This window comes from Sparus aurata, chromosome 19 (genome assembly GCF_900880675.1).
Source record: "Sparus aurata chromosome 19, fSpaAur1.1, whole genome shotgun sequence".
Taxonomy (NCBI): Eukaryota; Metazoa; Chordata; class Actinopteri; order Spariformes; family Sparidae; genus Sparus; species Sparus aurata.
Genome location: NC_044205.1, coordinates 30,090,750 through 30,114,300, shown reverse-complemented (window position 1 = coordinate 30,114,300; position 23,551 = coordinate 30,090,750). Strand labels below are relative to the sequence as shown.

The 23,551-nt window shown below is 40.5% G+C and overlaps 1 protein-coding gene across 1 annotated transcript in view; it reads right to left on the bottom strand.

Moving 5' to 3' along the window:
- LOC115569868 (uncharacterized) overlaps positions 1 to 23,551 on the bottom strand; it is a 207,558-nt gene that overhangs the window by 141,183 nt on the left and 42,824 nt on the right.

Below are 23,551 nucleotides of genomic sequence, written 5' to 3'. Positions count from 1 at the left end.
GTGAGAGCGTCAAGAAGGTGATTGACATCGCTTGCTTCACTGATCCCAATTTCAAAGACAAATTTAGTCAAAACAAGAATGACATCATCAGATCTGCTGAAGAGGAGGGGCTGTGAACCTGGCAGGCCACACAATCTTAATGCCACCTGAAGAATCACCTGCAGCCACTGCTGATCAAGAACAGGGCACCAGCACTTCCACTACCACTGCTCCCTCTGCTGCCACAAAGAAGAAAGACAAATCTCTGTCTTCTTTGCTGAAAAAAATGACATCAGCAAAACATCAAAGAGTTGAAGCCAAAGATGCCCCCCCCCCCCCCCCCCCCAAGAGAAAGAGTGAAAATAGAGATTAAACAGTATTTGTTCTGATCTTGAGCCACAGGTTAAGTGATTGCATTTATTTGCATTTAGTGGTGTTGCTTTTTCACTAAAACTAATTCATTTATGTTGTGACTTGAGTTGCAGCTTTATCTTCAGTTAAAGGACTCCATTTATTGTTTTATGATTATCATTTTATTTAGAAAGAATTCAGTCTTTTTTTGTTTTTTATTTTAAATACACATTTTCAAATATCCATGTTCTATATATTGTTTAAAAATAAAAGATTGTTCAATGGAAAAGTTTTTTCTTTTTTTTGTTTTTAAACAGAGACATTCAAAATACACATTTTAGAGCTGTAATCATAATACCGTAAAACCGTGAAATTTTTGCCCTAAGGTTATCATACCGTCAGAATCTCATACCGGCCCATGCCTAAGCACAGGTGCTCAGGGTGAAGTACAGGGCAGCAGTGGTGGACTTGCCAATTCTGTTGTTTTCTAGCAAATGCCAAATTAAGCTCCACGGTGCTGGGTGGTGAGCACAGGGCCCTCTACAGGACGTCGCGCCCTCCGGCCACCTTCATGAAGTCTGTTTCTGATTGTTTGGGCAGAGACATTCATACCAGTGGCCTGCTGGAGGTCATTCTGTAGGGCACGGGCAGTGCTCAACCTGTTCCCTCCCTGCACAAAGGAGCAGATATCGGTCCTGCTGATGGTTTGAGGACCTTCTACGGCCTTGTCCAGCTCTCCTAGAGTAACTGCCTGTCTCCTGAAGTCTCCTCCATGTTCTGGAGATTGCGCTGGGAGACACATTAAATCTCCTTGCTACGGCACGTGTGGATGTGCCATCCTGGAGGAGTTGGACAACCTGTGCAACTTCTGTAGGGTTAGGGGTTGCCCCATACTGCCAGAAGTGATAATGACTCTGGCCAAAACCAGCACTAGTGGAAAACCAGCCAAAAAAAGATCAAGAGGGAGAAACTTGAAATTACCTCCACATGCAAAACCAGTCCTGTTTTGGGGGTTTTCTCATTGTTGCCACCCTAGTGCCCCTGTTGTTAATTCCATCAACACCAATACAACTGAAACAATGCCCTCTGCTACGTAACCGACCAGATCATTATCAGACAGGTTCAACTGACCTCATGCCATACCCAATAAAAAAAGCGTTCCTTAAATTTTTTTGAGCAGTGTATTTCATTTAGATTTAATAAAACATTTAAGATAAAATTAAGTGTTTCAGAGGTTCAGAGTGAATTAGTTTTAAATGTTAAGCTCAACATTGTTCTCACACAGACAATAGACTAAATCACAGAAGAAGATGTGGACTTTAGCATTAAGATACTCAGTGTGGATCAGTATAATATCAGCCTTATGTCTGCAGTTTAGCGTCAACACAAATTTAACATCATATTATTTTGAGCACAAAAGTGAAGAATGGTGTCTGACCTCAGAGTCTCCAGTCTACAGTTTGGACTCTGTAGAAAATCACACAGCAGCTTCACTCCTGAATCCTGCACCTTGTTGTAACTCAGTTCCAGATCTCTCAGATGGGAGGGGTTGGACTTCAGAGCTGAGGCCAGAGAAGCACAGCTGATCTCTGACAAACTGCAGTCCTCCACTCTGAATAAAGAATAAATGATGTAAGTTTAAAGACAAAGTTCCTGCTTGAAATCATTCAGTGTTTAATAATCTGTTGAAAGCCGAAGTGTAAATTTTAAACACCAGAACTCAACAGGATGCAGGTTCAACACTGTAGAATACATTAAATGAAACAGAGCTCTCATTGATATTCATGACAACGTGGTGCTGCTTCAAGAAAGATGTAGTGACTCCACCTCTTAAACTCTGCAGATCCACCAGAGGCTCCATCTATACAAACTCATGTTGTGCAGCCAGACACAAAGAAAACCCCAAAGAAACTGATTTAAGATTCAACTCAAGATCACAAGGTTTATAAAAATGACAAACATGTCAGGATGAATTTATGACAATGTGAATAAAAGACATCTACAATTTATCTTTAAGGAACACTGGAGTATCCAAAACAAAGCATATTCAGGTTAAAATATTCAGTAAGTTTCAGCATCATATAGCTTCATAAACATCTTGTAAAAGAAAAATACTGAATTTATTTGTTATCCGTTACTTGAAATACATCATTCTTTGTTTTTATTATACTTCATTTAGATTTAAGGAAACATTTAAGATAAAATCCAGAGTATCAAAGATTCACAGTGAATTATCTAGGACAGAATTTTAGGTTTTGAGTGTTCAGCTCAACATTGTTCTGACACAGACAATAGACGAAACCCCCGAAGAAGAAATGGACTTAAAAATTAATATATTCAGTGTGGATCAGTAATATCAGCCTGATGTCTGCAGTTTAGTGTCAACAGACCTTTAATACTACAGCCAACAGAAACTTGGCTGAATGAACTCTCACCAGACTCACACATCACTTTGGGCGGATTTCAACTTGTGAGAGTGGACATGAATGCAAAGGAGAGCGGTAGGAGGAAAGGAGGGGGCATAGTGATTTTTGTGAACGACAGATGGTGTAACCCGGGACACATCAGGATAAAGGTCCCTATTGTTTTTCGAAGGACAATTTCTTTTTGTCCCAAATGATGGCATTTTTCACTGCCTGAACATACCCCAAAACTCACCAAACTTGGAATATATGTCACACCTGCCAAGAAATTTCATAATCTATTGTTGTTCTCAATTTCCACCACTAGGTGGCGGTATAATCAAGGATAGGTGTTTTGGCTTATAACTCCCATATACTCTGTTGCACATTCAAAAACATTATATCCACGTGTTCACTGAATTGTGCTGAATCTCGTTAAATAGACCACACCCATTTCCGCCTACAGTTTTTTCACAATTTGGCGAAATGTCGCAAAGCTACTTTTCCGAACTCCTCCCAGGTGATTCCACCGATTTGCACGAAACTTTGCACACAACATCTGTGGACTCTCCTGACAAAAACATATTAAACGAATTTTGACAGTCCAAACAACACTCAAGTTATTAAATAACAACTTCCTGTACATTTTGCTTAAAACACAAAGTGTTGCATATTCTCCACATTGGTGTGTCTGAATGACATGAAACCCAGATGACTACTTGCCCATGAGCCCCTGAGGCTCTAAAAAAATTATAAACCTCCTTTTCCTAACCCCCCCTAGGCCATTTGACCAATTTGCACCAAACTTTGCAAGTAGCATGTGTGGACAAAACTTACCAAAAGCTTTCACCTACGTCACACCTGGTGGCGTTGTCCATTTTGATGCTTTGCCATAAAACCATCAAGTCATTATAACTTCCACATACAATTGTAATCTACTCCAAATTGCTCAAACATGTAGAGGGTCTTGCCCTGAGTACATCTACGTGGCACACCCCGACGGCAGCATGCCCCGATGCGCGTGGACTGCAAGGGCCCGATCATCGCTGCTTGCAGCTTTAATTAAAAAATATATATAATTCTTACATATTCATATTCTTACACTGAGTCTGTTTAATTCAAACACTGTATTATATTTTTTTTTTTACACATCTAGCCTTCAACAAGGCAATACTTCTGAACTTTATTTAAATGTATATAATGCACATTTACCTCTGTATACAATACACACTGCCTCTTTTTCCTGTATATAATGCACATAGCATAGTCCTTTCTATTCTATATCTTTCTATCCTATCTAAACCTTTTTTGTATTTTTTAAGTCTTTTACTTATTGTATGTCTACCTAATAGCTACTGTAACAAGTGAATTTTCCCGATGTGGGATGAATAAAAGTCTAAAGTTCACAGCATATTGATCTGAGCACAGAAGTAAAAAATGGTGTCTCACGCCAGATGGTTGAGTTCACAGTGTGGACTCTTCAGAAAATCACACAGAAGCTTCACTACTGCATCCTGCAGTTTGTTTCCACTCAAGTTCAGCTCTCTCAGATGGGAGGGGTTGGACATCAGAGCTGAGACCAGAGATGCACAGCTGATCTCTGACAACTTGCAGCTCCACAATCTGAATAGAAATAAATGATGTAAGTTCAGAAGACAAAGTTCCTGCTTGAAATCACTCAGTGTCTAATAATCTGTTCAGAGCTATAGAATGATTTATATGGTTTAGAATGGATGGTTTAGAATGAAGAAGTTTTTAAAATATCAACCTTAACCACCTGAACCCAACAGCATGCAGGTTCAACACTGTCAAGTATACAAAGTGAAACATAGCTCTCATTAATATGAATGACAACGTGGTGCTGCTTCAATAAAGATGCAGTGACTCCACCTCTTGAATTCTGCAGCTCCACCAGAGGCTCCATCTATAAAAACTCATGTTGTGCAGCCAGACATAAAGAAAAACCCACAGAAACTGATCTAAGATTCAACTCGAGGTCACAAATTTTATAAAGATGACAAACGTGTCAGGATGAATTTAGGACAATGTGAATAAAAGACATCTACAATTTATTTTCAAGGAACAGTGGAGTCATCAAATCAAAGCATATTCAGTAAGAAGTATTCAGACAGTGTCAGCATCATATAGAAAAGAAAAATACTGAATATATTTGTTATTTTCTTATACTCACATACAGGTTATATATTATTTGTATTTATTATACCTCATTTAGATTTAAGGAAACATTTAAGATAAAATCCAGAGTTTCAGAGGTTCACATTGAATTGTCCAGGATAGACTGTTCTTGTCGTATGAAGGTTTTAAATGTCAAGCTCAACATTGTTCTGCCACAGTCAATGGACTTAACCACAGAAGAAGAAACAGACTTCGGCATTGAGATACTCAGTGTGGATTCGTATAATATCAGCCTGATGTCTGAAGTTTAGTGTAATAACAATGGGCCTCATTCATGAACCGTTCTTAGGAACAAATTTGTTCTTAAGTCCCACTTACGAATATTTTACGAAGATTGTGGCATTCGTGAATTTTTTCTTATCTAGGATTTTTCCTTAGGCAAGAACAAATCCTACGAACACTCAGGAGCACTCTTACGCACATTTCAGTGCCGAAATGTTGGCATGGTTGTGTTTTCTTCTCGTGTAGTTCAATAAAATGCAATATTACAGTAATAATTCTGTCATATTTATTCATTTATTTATTTATTTCAGATTTTTGGTAATTTACAAAGAATTTAAATTCTAAAATAAATTAAATGTGCCAATGATTTAAGACAAATCAAGTAAATTGGAAACATGCCATCAATAAGTAACCCCCCCACCATATTTATACGTGGCATTTCTCCATCCAAGGCAAAACAATGGCATATATATTGCTCTTGCGGCTTTCATCAATGTAAGAACACAGCTGCGAACAATTCTCAGGCTTACGAACGAGTTGGTGAATCTGACGTAGGGTTTTCTTAAGGAACCTCTTAAGAACAACTTAAGAAAGAATCTAAGAAGATTCTCAAGAAGATATTGGTGAATGAGGCCCAATGTTCACATCATATTAATCTGAGCACAGAAGTAGAGAATGGTGTCTGACCTCAGAGTCTCCAGTTGACATTTTGGATTCTGTAGAAAATCACACAGGAGCTTCACTCCTGAATCCTGCAGATTGTTTCCGCCCAGCTCCAGCTCTCTCAGATGGGAGGGGTTGGACTTCAGAGCTGAGGCCAGAGAAGCACAGCTGATCTCTGACATACTGCAGCCACTCACTCTGAATAGAAGAGAAATTATGTAAATTTAGTAGACAACGTTCCTGCTTGAAATCATTAAGAGTTTAATAATCTGTTCAGAGCTGAAGAAGGTTTAGAATGAAGTTTAGAAAATACCTGAACCCAACAGGATGCAGGTTCAACACTGTAGAATACTTTAAGTGAAACAGAGCTCTCATTAATATTAATGACAACGTGCTCCTGCTTCACCACCTCTTAGACTCTGAAGCTCCACCAGAGGCTTCATCTAGACAAGGTCATGTTGTGCAGCCAGACACAAAGGAAAACGCCCAGAAATGGATTTAAGATTCAACTTAAGATCACCAAGTTTATAAAGATGACCGTAGCGGGGTTCTACTTTAAACTCCTCAAAAATTGGGAAAACGATGGTGTAGTAAGAAATAGAAATATATATATATGAAATATATACTTTGATTACCCCAACCTCCACAATGCAGCAGTGCAAATATTTACAAAAGTGAAAATAACAAACATACTGTAACATACTGTTCAAAAGAAATGACACAAAAGCTGAGCAATACTCTCTGTCTCAGTGCTACCTTCTCTGTAACCATAGCAAGACTGACTTACCAAGGCAAAATGGCCTCCTTTTAAACACAGAGCCCCTCCCCTGGGCATATCCACGTTTACAGGAATTTATCATTATCATGATATTAATGAAACGTTTACAGGCTGTTTAAACATGAGTGTGTTTTACACACTAATTTTACCCTGTCATCCAAACATTTCCCCATACACATATGTTATTTGGCCACACAATCGCAATGAAAATAATAAAACATTTTATTAATGGTCACATGACCCGTCCTACTCTTCTTAAGGGCCGAAATGATTTTGCCCCCGTTTTGCCTGCATGGGCAAGGACAAGGTGAGTGTGATGCGTTTCATCCATTTGTAAATGTGTACTGATTGTGTGAGTATGTATGTTTCCAGAAAACAGTAGAGTGAACAAGTGTGCACCCTTGATCACACTACTAAAACAGTTAAGGGCATGAATTAACTCCGATGTGGACGGGTCCGAGAGTCGTGTGCATAGATGTGTTTGCTGCTTGCAGCCGGCGACACCACTGAGCGATATGCATTGTGTGTGTGTTTGTACGCTGCCCACAGTTAGTGATGGAGCCGCTCCGTCACAATTACAAACATGTCAGGATGAATTTAGGACAATGTGAATGAAAGACATTTACATTTTATCTTTAGGGAACAGTGGAGTCATCAAATCAAAGCATATTCAGTTTAAAGTATTCGGTCATCTTGAGGGATCAAGATGGCTGCAGGTAGAGCAGGGTGACTTTAACATCTGTCTACGGACTACAGATGAAAAATAGCCTCTTGGCTAATTGTGGCGCATTTACAGTAATGTTATTAATGTGCATTGTCCCTGTTTTCAAATAAACTAAACTTCAGTATCAGCATTATATAACTTCATAAACCTGAAAAAAAAGAAAAACCTGAATATATTTGATATTGTCTGGTACGTGAAATATGGATAATTTATTCTTTGTATTTATTATACTTCATTTTGATTTAATATAACATTTAAGTTAAAATTAAGTGTTTCAGAGGTTCAGAGTGAAGTATCCAGGATACTTTTCGTGTTATATTACAGTTTTAAATGTTCGGTTAAACATTGTTCTGTCACAGACAATAGACTAAACAACAGAAGAAAAAATTGACTTTAGCGTTAAGATGCTCAGTGTGGATTGGTATAATATCAGGCAGATGTCTGCAGTTTAGTGTCAAAACAACTTGTACATCATATTAATCTCAGCACAGAACTAAAGAATGGTGACTGACCTCAGAGTCTTCAGTCTACAGTTTGGACTCAGCAGAAAATCACACAGAAGCTTCACTTCTGAATCCTGCAGGTTGTTTTCACTCAACTGCAGATCTCTCAGATGGGAGGGGTTGGACTTCAGAGCCGACACCAGAGAAACACAGCTGATCTCTGACAAATTGCAGCTCTCCAATCTGAATAAAGAATAAATGATGTAAATTTAGCAGACAATGTTCCTGTTTGAAATCATTCAGTGATTAATAATCTGTTCAGAGCTGAAGAAGGTTTAGAATGAAGTTTAAAAAATACCCGAACCCAACAGGATGCAAGTTCAACACTGTAAAATAAAATAACTGAAAAAGAGCTCTCATTAATATTAATGACAACGTGTTGCTGCTTCAATAAAGATGTAGTGACGTCACCTCTTAAACTCTGCAGCTCCACCAGTGGTTCCATCTATACAAACTCATGTTGTTCAGTCAGACACAAAGAAAAACCCACAGAAACTGATTTAAGATTCAACTCAAGACCACAAAGTGTAAAGATGATGAACATGTCAGGATGAATTTAGGACAATGTGAATAAAAGACATCTACAATTTATCTTTAAGGAACAGTTGAGTCATCAAATCAAAGCATCTTCAGTTTAAAAGAATTAAATTTAAAAGATGGGAAAGAAAAAACTGGATATATTTGTTATTATCGGATACTTCAAATACAGATTATTTGTTCTTCGTATTTATTATACCTCATTTTGATTTAAGGACAACTTTAAGATAAAATCCAGTGTTTCAGAGGTTCAGAGTGAATTATCCAGGATACACTTTTATTGTTTTATGAAGGTTTTAAATGCACAGCTCAACATTGCTCTGAAACCAACAACAGACTAAACCACATAAGAAAAAAACGACTTTAGCATTAAGATACTCAGCATGGATCAGTATAAAATCAGCATGATGTCTGCAGTTTAGTGTCAACACAACTTTTAAATTAAATTAATGTGAGCACAGAAGTAAAGAAGGGTGTCTGACCTAAGAGTCTCCAGTCTACAGTTTGGACTCTGTAGAAAATCACACAGCAGCTTCACTCCTGAATCCTGCAACTCGTTGTCACTCAGCTCCAGCTCTGTCAGATGGGAGGGGTTGGACTTCAGAGCTGAGGCCAGAGAAACACAGCTGATTTCTGACATACTGCATCTCCCCAATCTGAATGAAGAATAAATGATGTAAGTGAAAAAAATGCCACATGAAACTTTGCTCGTAGTATCAACGGGGTCTGTAAACATGAACACAAGCATTGTGAACATTGTCTGTGTACACAGAGTTTACTAAAAAGAAGGTTTTTGGACAACTCACGTTAGCAGTAGCAACTCCTGCCCATCGCCATCAAGGCAGACAAAAAGTGTCGATCCCCAAGTGTGACCTAACAGGCAGGAGAGTAACGGTGGACCGCTCCTCAAACCCGCCTGGGATCGACACTTTTTGTCTGCCCTGACGGCGATGCACAGGAGATCCAGCTCCTATGGTGAGTAGTTCAAAAACCTTCTTTTTAGTAAACTCTGTGTACACAAACAATGTTCTCAATGCTCGTGTTCATGTGTAGAGACCCTGGTGATACTACAAGCAAAGTTTCATGTTGTGTCAAGCCTTTAAAAATAGTTTAAATGATATATTTTGATGCTAGCGCTAAAGCGCCCATAACTCTCCCATTGAAAAAATAGCTTGCCCGAACTAAACTACGATAAATATTAAAAGTGCTTCTTTCGTCGTAATTATGCTTTTACATGAAGGTTTGACTCATATTCAATCACAAATAAAGCCTTCTTTGCTTTTAGGCGAGAGTTTCACTTAAATAGCTTTTCAACTGGGCTCTTTCTTGTAATAGGGGATATATTAATCTGAGCACAGAAGTAAAGAATGGTGTCTGACCTCAGTCTCTCCAGTCTACAGTTTGGATTCAGCAGAAAATCACACAGAAGCATCACTTCTGAATCCTGCAGCTCATTGTCACTCAGGTCCAGCTCTCTCAGATGGGAGGGGTTGGACTTCGGAGCTGAAATCAGAGAAGCACTGCTGATCTCTGACAAACTGCAGCGCTTCAATCCGAATAAAGAATAAATGATGCAGAGAAAAATCACTTTATAATCCAGTCAGATGTGTTCATGTTTTAAATGTGTAGCTCAACATTTCTGTGTCTTCATCAAAGGGCTCTTCTCTAAAATAATTAGAGTGACATTGTCATTGTGTTATTGTTGATCATCATCGGCCTTCTAGAGACATCATTCACATGTCAGCACAACTGTATTTAAAAACATGCTTCACATGCTTTGTGTCTGTGCTCATGTATCTAATAGGAGAGAGAGAGAGAGAGAGAGAGAGAGAGAGAGAGAGATGTTGAATGTATGAATGTTCAAGTTCTTGGTTTTGGTAAATCCTACATTTCCCATACTAAGGGCAACATAGTTTGCAAAAATATACAAACTGACCCCAGTGTCTCCAGTTTGCAGTTTGGACTCTTCAGTCCAGAACACAGCAGCTTCACTCCTGAATCTTTCAGGCTGTTGTCATTCAGGTCCAGCTCTCTCAGAAGGGAGGGGTTGGACTTAAGAGCTGAGGCCACGACTTCACAATGAGGCTCTGAGAGTCCACAGCCAGAAAGTCTGTGATGAAAGAGAAAGTAAAACTTGAACTTTGATACAGTTTGACAGTTAAACAGCCTGACTATTATGTAAATGTGTCATATTTTAATAAACGGGGTGCTGTGATTTGTGTTTGCTAAAGTTAACCTGTTGTTCAATGACCTGTATGTTGAAACCTACAGTGATTATCACTGTATTATATTATTGTAATTGTATTAGTAAGTGTTTCCTCAAGTGGAGTTTAGCAAAATAATTTCATCTCTGAGCTTGGTGATGATATCTTCACTCTAAAGTTGATGTCTTTAGCTTCATGTTGATTTATAAAGTTAATAATTACGTCTGGACTTACCGAGCCTTCCTGCAGTTCCTCACAACTGGAATCAGTCTCAGTTGTCCCGCCTTAGATGTTCTGTACTTCTCCAGGTCCAACTCATCCAGAACCTCCTCTGACATCTGCAGCATGTAGGCCAGAGATGAGCAGTGGATCTCAGAGAGTTTCTTCTCTGATCTGTTCTCTGACTTCAGGAACTCTTGGATCTCCTGATGGACTGAGTGGTCGTTGATCTCCGTAAGACAGTGGAAGATGTTGATGCTTCTGTCAGGAGAGACATCATCTCTGTGCATCTCCTTCAGGCTCTTGATGGCTCTCTGGATGTTTTCTAGACTGTTGTCTGTCTGACCTAAGAGACCCTCTAAGAGACTCTGGTTGGACCTGAGTAAGAGGCCATGAAGGAAGCGAACAAAAAGGTCCAGGTGACCATTTTTACTTTGAAGGGATTTCTCCATCACTCTTCTCAGGAAGAAATCCTCCAGAAAGGTCTCAAGCACCTTTGTGCTCCTGTTGGCGAAACAGTTGAACATGTAGACTGCAGCCAGAAACTACCTGAACACTCTGATGAACAAAGCAGTAGACTGTTTTCTGGAAGATCACACTCTCTCTTCTGAAGATCTCTGTACAAACTCCTGAGTACACTGAGGTCTCTGTGACATTAAGACCACAGCGCTCCAGGTCTTCTTGGTAGAACATGATGTTTCCTGTCTCCAGATGTTCAAACGCCAGCCTCCCCAGCTTCAGAAGAACTTCCCCGTCAGCTCCTGTGGACTCGTCTCACGTCCCTCATCGTACTTCTGCTTCTTCCTCTTTGTCTGAACCAGCAGGAAGTGTGAGTACATGTCAGTCAGGGTCTTGGGCAGCTCTCCTCTCTGGTCTGTAGTCAACATGTGGTCCAGAACTGTAGCAGTGATCCAGCAGAAGACTGGGATCAGACACATGATGTGGAGGCTCCTGGAGGTCTTGATGTGTGAGATGATTCTGCTGGACCGATCTTCATCACTGAACCTCCTCCTGAAGTACTCCTCCTTCTGGACGTCAGTGAAGCCTCGTACTTCTGTTACCCTGTCCACACATGAAGGAGGGATCTGATTGGCTGCTGCAGGTCGGGAAGTTATCCAGACGAGAGCCGAGGGAAGCATCTTCCCCTGGATGAGGTTTGTCAGCAGCAGGCTGACTGATGACTTCTGTGTGACATCAGACACGACCTCATGGTTCTTGAAATCCAGTGAAAGTCTGCTTTCATCCAGGCCCTCAAAGATGAAGAGAAGTTTACAGACAGCGAGCTTCTCTGCTGTCACCTTCTGTAATGTTGGATGGAAAACATGGAGCAGCCTGAGAAGACTGTACTGCTCATCTCTGATCAGGTTCAGCTCCCTGAACGACAGCAGAACCAGCAGACTGACATCTTGGTTTTCGGAGCCCTCTGCCCAGTCCAAAGTGAACTTCTGCACCGAGAAGGTTTTTCCAACTCCAGCGACGCCGTTGGTCAGAACGACTCTGATGCGTCTGTGTTGGTCAGGTGAGGCTTTAAAGATGTTGCAGCACCTGATTGGAGTGTCATGGAGGGTCTCCACCTCGGAAACCATCTCTAGCTGTCTCACCTCATGTTGGGTATTAACCTCTTCACTCTGTCCCTCTGTGATGTAGAGCTCAGTGTAGATTCTGTTGAGGAGGGTTCCACTTCCTGTTTCATCACTTCCTGTTCCATCACTTCCTTCAGTCACACGTTCACATCTCCTCCTCAGACTGATCTTATGTTCATCTAAAACCTCCTGCAGAACAACATTCACTGCAACAGAGAAAAAAGGGAGACAGAAACAAAAGTTGACAAGTCTTTTTCTACTGAAACTCTGCTGTCTGAGATTTCTAAGGCCTGATGGCTCTGAGTGAGCAGCTCTGAGAATAACAAATAGCTGCTGAGCTGACAACAGGTTCACTCACTTATCAGCACCAGTCTACTGGGCCACACTGTCTTCATACGACAGTGATGATGAAACAGGAGCCATCACCAGTTTTGCTAAATTCTTTTTGTAGGTCTGTGTTGGTTCTAAATGTGTTGAGTTAGCATCTTCAGTTAGCACTGCTCTGTAGCATCGTGTTCATATGAGTTTGCTTGAATTCTTTCACCTTTCCTCGTTTATTTTCCTCAAATGTTAAGAACTTCCAGCACTCCTGCTGTTTTCTGTGTGACTCATGTGACTCATTATCTATCATACAATCTTACTTGGTGCAGTGTTAGTCTGACTGACTGTCTGCAGTCCAGCTCTTGTTCTGGATCTTTTTCCACACTGGGGACAGGAGGAGTGTTCTGATGAAGCAGACTGGTCCCAGTATGAGGTGATGCACTGTCTGCAGAACCAGTGTCCAAAGCTGGTAGAGACTGGATCCTTTAGGACGTCCTGACACAAAGAACAGCAGGACGGCTGCTCCTCCACAGAAACATGCCTCCTCTTCCTCTCTCTGTGAAGACACGTCTTTATAACTATAATGATTCATTCACTGTTGTTGAAAGATATCCAGATTTAGCCGACACTGTGTGGAAGCTCAGATGGTCACAAGGATCCATAAGAGGTCATTATTTTTCTGTTTATTCAGCATTTAGTCTGTAATGAAAATGTTTGTTTCTATAATTTATATTTCTATCTGAGCAGCAGTCTACGACACACAGCATGTGATGACTCTGTTGTTATTTTTAATCTGTCCATGAGGACAAACAGTCTGTAGTATGTCCAGCATGTTAGCAGCATCACAACATAGAAGCTTTGTCATTCAACAAACTGGTCAGCAGGGGTTCTCAACACGTCACACACATGGACCATGGAGTGACACACCTCCACACCACCATCTCCGTGCTAACACGAAGGTTTCTCTATCACATCTTTTGTTTACAGATAGTTTCTAATTGTCTGGTGAAACAAGTGACTGTTACATTTATATTGTTAATAAATTATTTTAATTTGACAATAAGGCCTTAGTGTGGTGCACTGCAAACAAACAGTGGAGATTATATCACTCATGACACCATGTAGACCATCTTTAGAAATAAGAATTAATAATTCAATGAGTTATCAGGACATAAACCAATGATCCTGAACTAGACTAGTCTAAAAAAGGCAGAGACATCGTGCTAAAAGAGAAAAACAGATTGATAATCGAATCATGACAACTAATTATTTTGAGGACAAATATGACAAAATCAAACATTTGAAGAACATTCTTTAAAAGTTTGAACAGTTTAAAATATTTACCATGACTTTAATATGTAGGCCAAAACACTGTAAGTAGGGTGAGAATAAATTCGTAGTATTAATTCTTTAGTTTGGTATGTCGTCTGTGGACAGGACAGACGTTAGCCTACAGTACAAACAGTCTCTTACTGTGTGTCTGAGGGTTCTGGTTCAGTACTGAAGTGTAGAGGTTCATTTTTGGACCGGTCACTCTTCATAGACAGACAGCTGGACACTGGAGACTCTGCTCTCTGTCTGTTGGACTGAACTCTGCAAACAAACATTTTTTTTTCTTAGTCTCACTAGAACCCCTAAAATTTAGAAGCTCTAAAAACACAAACTCCTGTAACAGGAGGTCGTTAGTGATTTTGACCAGGGTTTGACCAGATGTTTCAGTGCTGTGTTTTGGACGGAAACCGGATTGAGAAGGTTCATGGAGGATGTTTATGTCATGGTGGGACTGTAGTTGTGCAGCAACCACCCTTTCAAGTGTTTTGGAGATGAAAGGGAGGTTGGAGATGGGCCAGTAAAGGTTAAGGTCAGTCAACATTTAGAAAATCGATTTTTGACATTTGTGAATCGATTCAGAATCGGCCACATCCGCATCGCGATGCATCGAAGACTCAATTATTTCTCCCACCCCAATATACAGTTATAAATGTAACATTACTACTGACAGTTTGGTGATTAAAAACATGACAGTCTCTTACTGTGTGTCTGAGGGTCCAACTTTAGTGCTGAAGTGTAGAGGTTCATTTTTGGACCGGTCACTCTTCAGAGACAGACAGCTGGACACTGGAGACTCTGCTCTCTGTCTGTTTGACTGACTTCTGGAAAAACCAACACATTTACATTCATTTCATGTCAGTATGCATGAGGGGTGGGAATTTCTTGGCACCTCATGATTCGATTCGATTCAGAGGTCACGATTTGATTGTAATCCATTATTGATGCATCTTGTCAATTTTTTAGTGCACATTTCCATGCCAAAAATAGTAATTAAATCTGAGTTTGCTAATCACTTCCTTCTTATGATGATCATTAGAAAATCAACAGATTAATTAGCTTCTCTAATATTTTATTAAAGAACAGGCTTTTCTTTGTCACAAATAGATTTGACTTTCTATGAACACAGACTCCTCCCATTATAGGCGATGAGCATACCCCTGAGAGAAAAACAGTATGCTGTAGCCTATATAAAAATAAAAAAGCTTTCACTGCAATAATCAATGCAGCTTGCATTTCAACACATCATGGACCTATGTATCAGCTCTCAGGGCTCCAGACAGCAACCATGTGTGTTAGATGAGCAGGGAATGGGGAATGGCACTGTCAGTGGCTAATGTGTGGAGGGGGAGGGTCTGAAAGTTGTTCCAAGTGCAGAAGGAGAAGGTTTCACTTTCAGCAGCGAACAATGGCGAAACGAACTCTGCGATGCCACCAGATACGTGTCTGCTGCATGGTGGAGCTGAGCTGTTTTTTTTACTTTAGATAATGTCTTAACTTCCACCACGTCCGCTGCGCTGCATACCTGCTCAGGCAGTCTGGAGATTTAGAACACATACCTATAACTGCATCACTGCAAAACCAGATCGGAGCAGTTAACACACCGAACACGTATCTGGTGGAATCTCTGGGTTATCTTTCTCTCTGTCACACACACACACACACACACACACAGTCAACATAACTGATTTGTGGTGTGTGTCCCTAAATTTTGTGATTGCGCTCCTAAAATTTTCAGTGAGGGGCAACTGTGCTCCTTGTAAAAAAAGTTGGTCTAGAGCCCTGGCTGTAACACTAAAACATGGCTACTTTTGGTAATTGACACTAATAAAATAAACACATGAATTTTTCTTCTCTATGTGTCATTAAAGATAAGAATGTGACTTCTCATATCTCAAAATCCTCCTGTTATGGGTAATAAGCAGCATATCTCAATGCTATGCTAAGTTATGCTGCTTGCATTTCAATACAATGTGTTTTTCCTTCAACTTCATAGAAGCCAAAATGCTTCCACACACTTGCTTTTAAAAGGAGAGTCTGCTGGTTGAATGTTGCGCTCAGCCACGTTTTTTGTTATGTGCGTGCCATCGACTGTCTGGGCGCTGCACTTACGAGTTCTGTCAACATTACGTTGTCAATTAACATTTAGAAAATCGATTTTTGACATTTGTGAAACGATTCAGAATCATCTGCATTGCGATGCATCCAAGAATCGATTATTTTCTCCCACCCCTAATATGCAGTTATAAATGTATCATTACTACTGACAGTTTGGTTATTAAAACATGACAGTCTCTTACTGTGTGTCTGAGGGTCCAACTTCAGTGCTGAAGTGTAGAGGTTCATTTTTGGACCGGTCACTCTTCAGAGACAGACAGCTGGACACTGGAGACTCTGCTCTCTGTCTGTTGGACTGACTTCTGGAAATACCAACACTTTTATTTATTTCCAAATATTTACCATGACTTTAATATGAAGGCCAAAACAGAGTACGTAGGGTGAGAATACATTCATAGTATTAATACTTTAGTTCAGTTTCTTTATAATTTAGTTTTTTAAAGAGTTTGTCTGAATGTTTCGTCTGTGGACAGGACAGACATCAGCTTACAGTAAAAACAGTCTCTTACTTTGTGTCTGGGGGTTCTGGTTCAGTACTGAAGTGTAGAGGTTCATTTTTGGACCGGTCACTCTTCAGAGACAGACAGCTGGACGCTGGAGACTCTGCTCTGTCCACTGCTTCCTCCACATGATGACTCATTTTCTGGACTTCAGCCAGCAGGCCAGGCTGAGACGGAGAAACAGGAAGTAACACACAATCTCACAGTCACATCACAGTGACTGTGTGTGTGATCACAATCACAGTCTCCCTTCACACACACACACACACACACACACACACACACACACACACACACACACACACACACACACCAGTCAAATTTCCAGTCAAATTGTCTGTTCACCGCTGTAAATCAATGCGCTAGCTGGCGTATCAAATCTGAATATGTTATTTCCAACACTGAGTTCAGTCCGTCAGTCCTTCAGTGTCTTATCCTCTGAACACCACAGGGTGGCGACTGTAACACACAAGCTGCAGAAAGTTCACTTCCCTTCTAAACTTACTGATACGTGAATAATCTCACATATTAATGAATTGGTCTTTATTTCTTTTCTTTGGCAAGTGACCATGGTATAAGCGGGTTAATGCCCGACGAGGTGTCTCTTATCTATCAGAAATTAACGGACCTCCGCGAAGTCCGTTAATTTCTGATAGATAAGAGACACCTTGAAGGTCATTATCCCTTACTTATTCAGCCAATCACAACTTTGTGTCCACATATGAATCAAAGTGTTGAGTTCATGTTAGCAGTTCTTTCCTCTCCAGTCCACAGGGAGAACATGCACTCACAGCAGTGAAATAAAAAAGGTTAGATGAAGACCGTAAAACACTTTCACTTCTGAGGTTCTGTTCTTTTGCTCCTGAATCACATGATCTGCGCTGCTCCTCCCCTCTCAACTTACAGGTGTCAGGTGTGTGTGTGTGTGTGTGTGTGTGTGTGTGTGTAGGTGTGTGTGTGTGTGTGTGTGTGTGTGTGTGTGTGTCATCGGCTCCTTCATGCTCCACTGCAGCTCTGACCAACACAGTAAAGCACTAATGTAACAGCATATGAATGAGAACCAGACTCATATACTTCTGTTGAAAACTACCTCAGGACACTTAGAAGAACTAGAAAAGGCAATTTCTGAAGAACTTGATGGTTCTGAATGCTCCCTGTTGACCAGCTTAAGGTCAAATGTGGATTGCTGGCTGTGAAAACTTTGAATAATGTCCCCAATATCTAAAAACTGTGAAATAATTTAGGGTGTTTTGAAAAACTAAGGCCAAACTGAATTCTTGGCGTTAATTTATATGTAGTCTCGTCTGGAGAGAATGAAGCTTCATAATAGTTCGGTTAGAATGAAGCATTAAAAATGGAACATAAGCTTTGAGACAAACTGAAACACTTGCTTGAATTTGTGTTGAAAAGCAACTGATGGAGTATGAAGAGATGTTACAGTGAGAATGAATCAAATACTCTGAATCAGACTGAGAAATTCAATTAATTTCAATGTATTGATGATTGGGAACATTTAAATATCTATACGGAGTTTCTGTATTGAATGAGTGAAAAGATAATAGTTAAATATGGTTAATAATTGTTGGGAAATATACTGTGTGTGTGTGTGTGTGTGTGTGTGTGTGTGTGTATGTGTGTGTATTAACCTGACTGACTGTCAGAGGCCAAACGGTGCTGAGGGAGAAACAAATATGATTCCAGACATCTTTCCCAGCAAAGTTGAGTCTTTTCTCAAGACATCAGAATATAATAGAAATATTTCCAACAAACACTAAGACCCGGCACCAGACTGTGTTCAGATTTGATCCACTTCTTTTATTCTAACATGACAAACAGCTGATATTAGTGGTAATACGCAGAACTTCACTCTGCAACATCAACTTGTACTGTTGATCAGAAACATGTGGAAATTAACTGCACTACTCCATCGTTCCACAGGGTGGAGCTGCAACAGAGAGCACTACACAAATATCATATTAAATGTGTTCATCTGCAGTTCTGTTGTCATAAAGAGAGCTAATGTGGAGACACTGAGGGATGTAACTAAGTACATTTACTCAACAACTTTAGTTACTTTGCAGATTACATGCTGCATCAGAGCCAAATCAACAAAAAACACTAATTAAATAACCATATTCAATCAAAGATTTATCATCCCTGCATCAGCTTCTCCTCGCTCACCAAGAGGGTGGAGCACATTACACCATCCTTAAATCACCGCAGAGGTTTCCTGTGTCAAAGGACGGATTTAAATATCACACAGAACTTTATTTAAATGTGTAACTCTGTATTTGCTTCTTGTTTTTATGCTTTTTTAAATGCATTCTAAGTGTTATTCTGCTGTATTTCTCTGCTCCTGTGAAGCCCTTCGTACGGCCTTGTGTGTGAATGCTGCTGTAGAAATAAAGCTGCTTGTCTTCTGCAGGTGAGGCATCAGGTGAAAGCTGATCTGCATCCTGTCAAAACATGTCAAGCAGCAAAGAAACCAGTTGTTTCCAGTGGAGCTGAAAGGAACAACAAGCAGTGAGGACTGGACTCTCTGATTTCACTCTGCCATGACGGAGGAGAAGCTGAAGTCCAGACTACAGCAGACGGTGGTGCTGATCAAAGTTCTGTGGTTCTGAGGGGTTTGAATGTGCTGTGTGCTTCATGTGATCCACTTCACTGGACTAAATGCTTGTTGTCAGGACGGCACCGAGACCGGATCACAAAGCAGGCGCAGGCCAAAGGGCCCAGAGGAACCCAGATTCACTGCACGTCTGCTGGTTGTTGAGAACAAATGAAATGAAGCTCACATTGGTTCATTAATCTGAATCAATAAAGAACAACAACAACTTCTTCCACTCATCAGCAGCAGGACTTCATTTCATGGCCCAGTCTTGTTGCAACCCGTCTCCAAGACATGACATTTATAACCTCCTGATGTGTTTCAGCAGTTCTGTGTTGATTACATTAAAGGAGCAGTTCACTTAAAGCTATCAACAATCAACCGTCTGTCTCCAAAACAAACTGAATATTGTTGGTTTAAATAAAGTTTTCTGCACGCTGGAATTCATCTTGTGTGCGGAGGAAAGAATCTGGAGGGCACAAGATGTTTTGCAGTGGAAACTATGTGTGCAGGCACAAACTGGAAATTTTGGATGAAAATCTTGAGCCGGTCAAACAGGAAGCTTCTCTCTTATCAGATGGAAATATGGATGATTGACAGCAGAGGAAAGATCATTCAGCAACAAGGTCATTGAAGTGTTTCACATGAGACACAGAAAGGCATCAAGACAAGATCCATAAAACACAAGACAGGCTCTGTACAATAATACATCATTAATAAATAGGACACATTTGAATTACATGGAGCTAAACTTCATTAAAAAAGGAGAACAAAGAAAATAACTTGTAGTTAATGTCAGATTTATTCAAATTAACAGCTAAAAAGAAAAATAGTTACAGTGCATATATACGACTGAATGTGAGAAAAAAGCAGTTAGAATACTCGCTCAAGTTGGCACAGCGGTATAAATGTGGCACAAAGTCAACCCAGTGGGATCAATTGAGCACAGAACACACTTTGCATTTGAGAAGCAGCACAGTTGGATAGAAAACCACTGAAACGATGTGATAAGACAAGAATTCACCTGAGCTGATGCAGACTGATGAGGACCTCTCCACATGAGTTGACAAGGTTTCAGTTCTTCTTCTTCTGACCTTGTTTGTCAAAGAAACTACGTGTAACCATGATATATTCACATAGCTTTGTACAAAAGAACAAATGTTTCCCTGAGAAAAAATAGTGCTTTGTTTGGTCCTTTTTTCTCCAACTACAGTCACTCATTGTCAAGAAATCTCATCAGAACCACAGGCATTAACAGCAGAACGTCTCATTCAAACATTTAACTGCATCATGTGAAACTGAACAGCAGCCAGCTGTTACAGAGAATTATCATCACACTTTCTTGATTTAGCTTCAGCTTAAGTTCAGCAGTCTGTAGAGGAGAGGATCCACCTCACAGAGAGCAGCGATCAGGACTGAGCTGGCTTCTCTTCCCTTTCCTCGCACTGTGTCGATCATATCTCTCGCTCTATCTGCTGGGACTCTGACATTTCTGATTGACTGCAGTTCATTATCTGTTATAACGCCATGCTGAAGAAGTTGATCCAGGAGCTGGTTCAGAACAGGTTCAGACACTCGGTTTACAAACTCTGTCCTAACAGAGAGCAGCCTCTCCACTGCTGGGACCCTGTCCTCCGCTGGGACCCTGTCCTCCGCTGGGACCCTGTCCACTGCTGGGACCCTGTCCTCTGCTGGGACACAAAATAGGGTATTGTAAATTCATGAAGATCTAGCTTAGCAACTTAATTGAGTGAAAACTACCAACACTATTATTATTGATTAGCCCAGTTAGCCAACGCTTATACATACAAGTGAGCTGGTGTATCAGTTATTATGACTTTTGATCACTTCTCTATTAAAAGTCGCTAACTTGTGACTACACATGCAAGTTCTACTCTATTCTAATCTATCGCTGGGGTCTAAACTCTGACAGGTGCTTTGCTCCTGCAGGGTGGTGAAGCCTTTACCTCTCAGATACACATTACGTCTCCAGATGTCTTTCCTGTCTTGGTCCTGGACCATCAAAGTCACTTCCTCTGCGTTTGTAGTCAGGAAAACTTCAAATGTTGGATGGAAGTTTGGTCCAAACTTTGGACTAAACGGTGCACCCTGAAAGGCAGAAGCAATGTGTCATTTTCAGCTCTGTTGCAAAAATGTTTACTTTCCATATTGTAACCTATTGTCAACATGAAGCCAACATTGTATTAATGATAATTCTATCCTCATGTGTCGACTCACCTCAGGCTGTATTGTGCAGCCCTCATGTTCACAGCAGACACTGTAACTTTGATCAATGCTGAGACGACAGTCTGAAGAGGTCCTGATGTACTCAGCACCTCCTTGTTGAGCAGCAACCTTCAGTCACAGGACATTTTATTTTGGCATTTATGCTCAGATAGTCAAGTCCATGTTATTTATAGAGCACATGTCAGACAGATGACGGATGAGAATTACACTCAAATAAAATGACAGAGACAGACATAATCAAGAGGATACAAGTAAATTAATACTAGCAAAGAATACACAGAGAACAATTAAATAAAATCAAACAATTACTAACAACAGTGTGTCATCGGTCATGTCTTCATGATAGCTAAAGACCAGAGAAATGAGATACTTCTTAAAATGGGCTTTAAAGAGGTAAGATCTAAAACTGTAAAGGGGGCAAACAATGGAAAATATCTAATCTCACTCGTAGATTGTCTTTTTGGTCGGTGAGTGAAGCAAATCTACCACCACTTGCACAAATCCTACAAACAGGCTGGTAGCTGCTGCTAATTTTGACTGAAACTTCAGAAGGATAAATTCCTGTCACAAATTCTTGCATCCTGACTGAACGCCTTGAGGACATTTCTTAAAATTCGGCATCCATTTGGACCAAATGTGACATCATGATGTTCCGTCGCAGTAAAATTAAGCGGGACTCTGAATCTCTCGATGACGCCGCTGCAGCCTCGCTTGACACATGCAGTAGAAGCACAACTCAGACAGCCAGTGTGGCTGCTCTAACCTCAACATGGACACCAAAATGTCACCCCTCGCACATCTGCTGCTCTCACAGCTCGTGTGGCCAGCCTGTAAACGGAAACAGCATCTTTCTTCTTTCTCCTGGAAATGATAGTGATAACAGGGGCGACTCATAGCTCAACTGGTACAGCAGGCGACCCATGTACTGAGTCCAGCCTGCAGTCCGTTGCTGCATATCTCTCTTCTGTCCTATCAAATAAAGGCTTGAAAGCCCAACAAATAACCCCAAATGATTATATATACATAGTGCTGACTTGAAACAATTGGGAGGCAATAAATCTAGTTTATTGTTTAATCATCCATATGATTTTGTTTTTATATGTAGCATAAAGGGACTACAACAATCAACATACAATCCTGGCAGTATAATGACGATTAAATTGTAAAAAGAAATAGATACATTCATCTGAAAATGTACAGACTGATTTTGATTCTTAGCGCAGCGTGAGAAAGTTTCACACTTGTGCCTGACCTGAATCGTCTTTGTGGAATGAGCTGTATCTAAAAACACGAGTTTAGGCTGATGGTAAACACGACACATGCTTTACCTCATGCACAGGGATGTTGTCCTGCAGCAGAAATACATCAAGTACTCGATGTCTTCTGTCTGGAGGCCGGAGGAACAGCAGAACTTGGCCGTTCAATGGCAGTGAGATGTTGAGTACTCTTTTAACAATATCCCAGACCAGACCAAAGGCAGAGAGGTGAGGGACCTTCACAGCCACATGAGTGTCTGTGATCTCCAGCGGCTCCAAGATGCTCATCCCATCGTCAGTGATGTGGACGACAGACAGCAGGCCTTCAACAAGCAACGCTGTTAAAGGAAAGAGCTGTTAAACTTTTGTTTTGCTGCAGGTTCATCTTTGGCAATTTTATGTTTGATCACTTCAGTTTAGAGAGTTCAAATTAATCTGCTGTTGTCATCTCTGCAGTACTGGGGCCAGTTAGCCTCTTCCTTCATCTATTACTTACTTACTTATCATTTTTCATGACCCACATTGTGATCTACTTGGATGCGTGTACTTTTCAACTTTCAACTTTCAACATGCAACAACAACTTGTGTGGAAAAGTTGTTTTTGCATGTCACTGAATGCTGCAAAGTACTGCAAAAACATCTTTACATTTTACTAATTCATCATTCAACACTGAAGACAACCATGTGTTTACCATCCTTAGTTTCAGAGTGTGGCAGGTGCAGCTGACAGACAGCATCATCCTCTGAACACTTGATATCAAACAGCATCCCTGCAGGTCTCTTGCCAGCAGATTGGAGGAGGCTCTCATCC